Raw genomic sequence first — 7673 nt, 5'->3', positions numbered from 1 at the left:
TCTTTGCTGGTGGTAAATCAAGTAAACAAAACCTTCGAAGTTCTAGAGGATAGAATGCAAAGGTATTTGGACAAACTACAAGTAACTTTACACTATTTCAAAGAATGGACTTTACAGCATGCACCTCGAGAACAAAAATAGTGAGGCCGATGCACTTGCAAATTTGGGGCCATCGGTCGAGGAAGACGAGATCAGCCCGGGGATTGTCGTTCAACTCTCGAGATCCGTGATCGAGGAAGGTCATGTCGAGATAAACTCTACAAGCTTAACCTGTGATTGGAGGAATAAGTATATTGAATACTTGAAGAACGGAAAGCTCCCATCGGACCCTAAAAATTCGAGGGCCCTACGAACCAAAGCTGCTCGGTTCATATTGACTGCAGATAGAATATTATACCAAAGGACATTCGATGGACCATTAGCAGTATGCTTAGGACGAGGAGACACCGACTATATCCTACGTGAGATTCACGAGGGTACTTGTGGAAATCATTCCGGTACCGATTCATTAGTCCGAAAAATAATCAGAGCAGGATATTATTGGATCATATGAACAAAGATGCAAAGGAGTTTGATCGAAAATGTGACAAATGTCAAAGGTTTGCACCGATGATCCATCAGTCCGGAGAGCAACTTCACTCAGTCTTATCCCCATGGCCATTCATGAAATGGGGAATGGATATCGTCGGCCCTCTGCCATCAGCCCCAGGTAAAGCTAAGTTCGTTTTATTTATGACTGACTATTTCTCTAAATGGGTTGAAGCAGAGGTGTTCGATAAAGTAAGAATGAAAAAGGTTATACACTTCATCTAGGATCATATCGTATGTCGATTCGGGATACCCGCCGAAATAGTGTGTGACAATGGAAAATAATTTGTCGGCAGTAAAGTGATGAAATTCCTCGAAAACCACAAAATAAAAAGGATAATATCAACACCGTATCAACCTAGTGGGAACGGATAGGCTGAATCTACGAACAAGACTATCATTCAAAACCTAAAGAAAAGGTTGAACGACGATAAGGGAAAATAGAGAGAAATCTTACCCGAAATGCTTTGGGCATATCGAACAACATCAAAATTCAGTACGGGGGCAACCCCGTTATCCTTAATATATGGCTCCGAAGCCTTGATTCCAGTCGAAGTCGGGGAACATAATGCCAGGTTTCGATATACAACAGAAGAGTCAAATCACGAGGCTATGAATACTAGACTCAAATTATTGGATGAAAAATGAGAAGCCGCTCTCATCCAATTGGCCGCCCAAAAGCAGCGGATCAAAAGATACTATAATCGAAGAACCAATCTTTGCCATTTTAAAATCGGGGACTTAGTGCTAAGGAAAGTCACCCCCAGCACTCGAAATCCAAACGAAGGAAAACTGGGTCCGAACTAGAAGGACTGTATCTAATACTCGAAAACGTCAATAAAGGATCCTACAAACTCGGTATTATAAACGACAAATAGCTACCAAGCAATTGGATCGTGTCACACCTAAAACGATACTACTGCTAAGGTACGACCCTCCCATGTTCGTTTATATTTCAAAACTAACCCTTGTAGGAGTTCAATCAAGAACAAGGATGGATCATTCAACACGAAGCCTTGGGTCTAAAAGCACGCGTTGCACTCTTTTTCTCTTAGACCGGTTTTATCCCAAATGGATTTTTTCGGCAAGCTTTTTAATGAGGTAACCATTGATCGTGCTAACTTAGAACAATTTAACAGTATCCGAGACCTCTTTACAATCAACCTCGAATACTGGTGAGGCATTACCCTCAAAAATATCAAGTTCGATGCAAGAAAGTTACTTCATAACAACAGGGTTCCGATATGAAAAATTGTAAGAGCCAAATGGTCAAAACGAACCATGCTCGTATAAATTGCTCGATCTTTGGTACAAAATATAAACACACGTATAACGACATGAAAAGAAACTTCTTTGCCCATATCTCATGTCTCATAACCCATCCTCTATTTCATGATCTATTACGCAAACAGGCTCAAGGGCCGATGATTACCCCACAAATTGGGGACTGCCACTCGACCATTAAGCCTACGGGCTACATTACTTCGAGTTCGAGCAAGCACTCACTCGACTACTAAGCCTACGGTCTACTCTTATTTTGAGTTCGAGCAAATACTCACTCGACCATTAAGCCTACGGGCTACATTACTTCGATTTCAAGCAAGCACTCACTCGACTACTAAGCCTACGGGCTACTCTTATTTCGAGTTCGAGCAAATACTCACTCGACTATTAAGCCTATGGGCTACATTACTTCGAGTTCGAGCAAATACTCACTCGACTACTAAGCCTACGGGCTACTCTTATTTCAAGTTCGAGAAAATACTCACTCGATCATTAAGCCTACGGGCTACATTACTTCGAGTTCGAATCACTCACTCGACTAATAAAGCCTATGGGCTACATTACTTCGAGTTCGAATCACTCACTTGACTAATAAGCCTACGAGCTATATTACTTCGAGTTCGAGCAATCACTCACTCGACTACTAAGCCTACATGCTACCTTATTTCGAGTTCGAGCAAGCACTCACTCGGTTATAAAGGCTACAAGGTCCAAATACGATCAAATTGCCTAAAGCCTTATGAAAATCTTCATAAGGCATGAATGAAACAAAATCTTCACAAGGTAGAGAATAAAACAGAGAAAGTCGAGAAAAGAAAAGATCTTTATATATATATAAGAATGTTTACAATGTCCGAACAGGACCCTACACAAAAAAACCAAAATGAAAACTAAGGGCTAAGTTTCTTGGTTATCTACGGGGGCACTCTCTTCTCCATCGAGCTCCTCCCCACTCTCGGACACACTCTTGCTCCCATCATTGCCATCATCATCATCATCATCACCATCATCATCATCGGAAGCCAAGGCTTCAGCATCGACTTCGAGCTCTTTAGCCCTTTTTATCTCCTCGGTAAGATCGAAACCTCAAGCATGGATCTCCTCGAGGGTCTCCCTCCGAGATCGGTACTTAGCAAGTTCAGCAACCCAATGTGCTCGAGTGTTGGCGGCCTCGGCTGCCTCTCTTGCTTATACCTGAGCACCTTTAGCATCGGCCCGATAGATGGCCACGAATGCATCCGCATAAGCCTTTGCCTTTTTGGCGTCAGATTTGGACTTGGCAAGTTCCGAGGCCAACCGAGCTTCGAGCTCCTCTATTATTCTTGCTTGAACCGAGATTTTCTCCTTCATGCTTTGAAGTTGGTTTTTGGCCGATGATAATTTGGCTCAAGCAGTTTCTTTTTTAGCAGCAAGATAGTCCATGCCATCTTTCCATCCCAAGGTCTCCGCCCTTATCATATCGACCTCCTCACGAAGCTTCCCTATAACCTCAAGCTTTTGCTGTATCTATGAGATCAAAATATTAGCCACTGTTCTAGAATCAAGCCTATGGGTTTTTAAGATTACCATTACCTGCTTGGTCAGGTCGGTCTGGTCTTGTTTAGCCTTTGCCAATTCGGCTCGGAGGCCCTTGATTTCTTCTTCCCTTTGTCCGAAGAAGAGTCTAAGGGCGTTCCTCTCCTCCCTGACCCGTCATAGATCGGCCTCATACTAACGCAACTCAGCTCGAGACCGAGAACACGCTTCTCGATGAACCACTGCGACCTACGAAAAAAGAAGAAAAGAAGTTAGAAAAGAATGGCAAAGATGAAAGTGGTATCAACAAAGGGAGTTAGAGCTTACCCGATTTAGAGCTTGTTGCACTTCACAGAAAAGGCCCGGCACATCACTAGGGCCAGCAACATCCTCTATGCCACTAAACAAATCACAGAAAGGGTCCTCCCCTTCATGAGATAGGTTTATTTCGAGGGCCCCCAAAGCTTGGGCTTCCCAAATCGCCCCTTCGGAAAATGCAGGAAGAGTGGGCGAGTCTCCGATTACTATTGCCCTAAGAGACTCGCTTGGGGCGCTCTCCTCAGTTCGGAGAGCTTCAAGACCGGCCCCTTCTGATATACCCACCGTTTGTTGACAATTCAGTGACTCTGCCCGAACTATCCTCCGATATCTCCTCAGCATGAGGTGGAGCTTTATAAATCACCATCGATGCAGCTGCCTTTGGGGCATCAATGGTTTTCTTCATTTGGGCCACCAGCACAGACCCGTTATTTTCTTCTTCTTCTTCTTCTTCTTCTTCTTCTTCTTCTTCTTCTTCTTCTTCTTCTTCTTCTTCTTCTTCTTCTTCTTCTTCTTCTTCTTCTTCTTCTTCTTCTTCTTCTTCTTCTTCTTCTTCTCTCAGTTATCTCCCTTAGACGCAGAACTGATTCCATAGTTAAAGGGATGGTATTCTTCATCGGCTTACGAGCCATCCTCATCTTCTGTTTTGAATCTTCGGAAGTAGAGGCCCTTTTTCTCTTATTATCCTTCACCGGTTTTGGAACAGAGATCAAAGCCTTTTCCTCGCCGAACGAGGGCCTCAAAATCGCATCTTTGCCCACACCTATATACTGGAAAATTGATTTAAGTATATGGAAAGCATCTCGTTCGAACTACCAAAGATTCGAGAAAGAGGCTTACCATGATTTTTGGCCTCCCATCGGCCCTTTGACAAATCACGCCATAAGCGCTCGACATATGTGGAGGTCAAATCTAGATCCCATACCCAGTTCTTGAGGTCGAAAACTGCACCGGGCATCCAAGGAACTGCTGCATCACAAAAAGGGGATATCGGTGAGAAAAGAAATAAAGGGGAAAAATAGTAGGAGATAACAACAGAATTACACTTACGCTTCATGTTCCACTCCTTGGGAAATGGCATCTTTTTAGTCGGAATCAGGTCAAGTCTTCACCCGAACGAACCTGCCCATCCAACCGCGATCCCTGTCCTCGTCTATGCTCGAGAAAAGAACCTTGGTAGCCCGGAGATGAAGTTTTATTAACCCAACTCAAAAGAGGCGAGGGCAGTACAATCGAATGAGATGATCGAGGGTGAAAGGAATCCCCTCGATTTTGTTCACGAAGTAACAGGTCAAAATAACGATCCGTCAAAAAGAAGGATGGATCTGGTCTAGGGTTATTTGGTATTGATGACAGAAATCAATAATAACAGGGTCGAGGGGACTTAACGTGAAAGGGTAAGTATACACACTTTAAAACTCTTTTACGTAAGTGGTGATATCTTCTTCAGAAGACGGGATTACTATTTCTTTGTTCTCCCAATTGCAATCTTTCTTTAGCTATTCGAGGTATTTCTCGGTTATCAAACACATATACGTCAATAATGGCTCACATTGGCCGGGAACCGACGAGCCTTTGTTGACCTTAAAATCAGAGGTAAGAACACACGCTCCAGGAACTCACTCCTCAGGCCGTGGCTCCACCAGTGTTTTGTCGGCGGCAGGCTGTGAAGAAGAAGTTTTTTCTTTCTGAGGAATGGTTTTTGATGTTTTCGCCATTTTTGGATTTAAAGATCGAAAATAGAAGGAGGTGACAAAGATTTGGTGTTTTTGAAGAGAGATTTTGCATTGGAAAATAACAGATTTAAAGATAAACTCAGAAGATGTAAGAAAGAACTTTATAAAATTTGGAGATTGGAGACGCAAAAGTGGTAAATGGTAAAGAAATGGGCTATTTATAGAGTAAGCAACGTCGGTTCAGTATCAACAGTGGCCGACCATTGTCTGACACGCATTAAATGCCTTGAAAAACTAAACCGACGGGATAGCTATCACGTGCATCATGATCGAGCCCGATGTAAACGCCAGCTTATATCTGATCGAGTCATTGGGAAATCATATTGTTTCTCGCCACTTCCTTCCCGAGAAACGAGGGGGACTATCTGTATACGGTCGAAACTGATTTCGGCTTTCGTACGTCTGATCGAGATGGGAACATAACGGACCGAAGAAAGTCTTCATAATATCGAGATGGGATCCGAAGAAGGCACAAACGAGTTTCAAGTTTCAGGGACAGTTCAAATACCGAGCTCGAAGTCATTATCGAGTTCGGGTCCAAATCGAACTATGATGAGATATGATGGAATCGAGCTTAAAGGCCAGAGGCCAACCAATACCGAGCCCAAGTCACTACCGGACCCCGTCTCGGCATCAATCTCAAACCCGCATCGAGCTCTAAAACTGAAAACCGACCAATACTGAGTCCGATCAAGATCGAGCTCATAGACAAGAGCCGTTACAGCCGCACTAAGAGAGAGAATCTCGGTGGGAATTAGGAAAACGCTGATTTATCATGGTTCCCCATTATGTATTTTAAATTATATCTAAAGTAGGATCCCCCACTATAAAAGATGGCTATATTTCTGTAAAGGGGAAGTTGGACCATACATTGTAACTCATTTATCATACACTCCTATATTGAAGAATTATCCTTTTTTAGCTTCATAAGATTGATTCATTTTGCTTAATCCATAGATCATCCTCTTTTCAACTTTGCTTATTTTTCATCCTTACAGTCAATATTCAATATTCTTATTTATTCTACGATTTGTGTCAAGTTATACCATATACCCTTAGAATTACGTACAAATTCGACTCTATCCGTTTTTCGGGTAAACACATTATACTCCTAATATTTAGGAGACACAATTCACCTTGCGATATTTAATTGAGAGATAAGTGTGTAATTTATAAATATAACAAATTTAGTAGTAAACTTGGGTAAAAGCCTCAAAGGTTTTCTACATATATATAATGATTGTTCTTGTTGAAATGGAATGCAAAGATAATTTTTAAAAACCTGTTGTTTTATCAAGGGGCAATTTGGATCGGACTTTTTAGACATTTACAAAATTAAGAGAATTGTCTCCTTTTACTATTTCAGTGTCACATCTGCAACAGAATACTCACAGAATCTGAAAAAAAGAGAAGTACAATACCACTATCTCCTTGTTTATCATGTTATAATCACAGTAAAGTGTGGTGGTGAATATTCTCATTATACAGCTGGAAAACCCATAGACAACCAGACTTCACTTTCAAATTATACCAATATGATTGGCATTTAATTCCCCAGCATTACAGCAGGCTACAGTTGGATGATAAGTTAAATTTCTGTAGGAATATTGTATTAAGCCAAATGTATTTAGACATAATCTTGACTTAGCGTGCTAACACGTTTAACTTTTATATACTAACAGTGCAAAAACTTTTTAACTATATATCAAGTTAGAAGTTACTCGAACGTTAATTATAGGCAAGCAATATGAGTTTATAACCTATAAAACATGATAAATGGCTTATTACAATTGGTAAAACTACACCAATACATAAATTCGTTTATGTTGTTGTTTTAAAAATTAAATGCATAATAGTCGAAATTTGAATATGACCAGGTGTGGGTTTTAACTATATGTTTGAGCTTTAAACCACGTACCCAAGTTGTATAGATTCCTTTTGTGTATGAAATCAAAGCTATTAATCTTGATACCTACGCTAAGAAAAACAAATAATAGTATAAAGAATAATCGGTGAGAACTAAAATAAAATTGACTTCTCCTACCAAGTTTTGCTTATCCTTTTTCCAAAGCCAATAGATACATAAGTCTTATTTGCATTGCAAATATCATGACTGCATGAGTCATTTCTTTTTGCAATTTATTATTTTTGTTAGTAGTTTGGTATATTATATATCAAATATTCTTCAGAATCTTCTCTATAAGCATTATTTTTAATAGAATTAAAAGAATC

This window comes from Nicotiana tabacum, chromosome 12, assembly GCF_000715075.1.
Source record: "Nicotiana tabacum cultivar K326 chromosome 12, ASM71507v2, whole genome shotgun sequence".
In the NCBI taxonomy this organism is placed as follows: Eukaryota; Viridiplantae; Streptophyta; class Magnoliopsida; order Solanales; family Solanaceae; genus Nicotiana; species Nicotiana tabacum.
The sequence above is the reverse complement of the archived record's forward strand: the minus strand, read 5'-3'. Positions refer to the sequence as shown.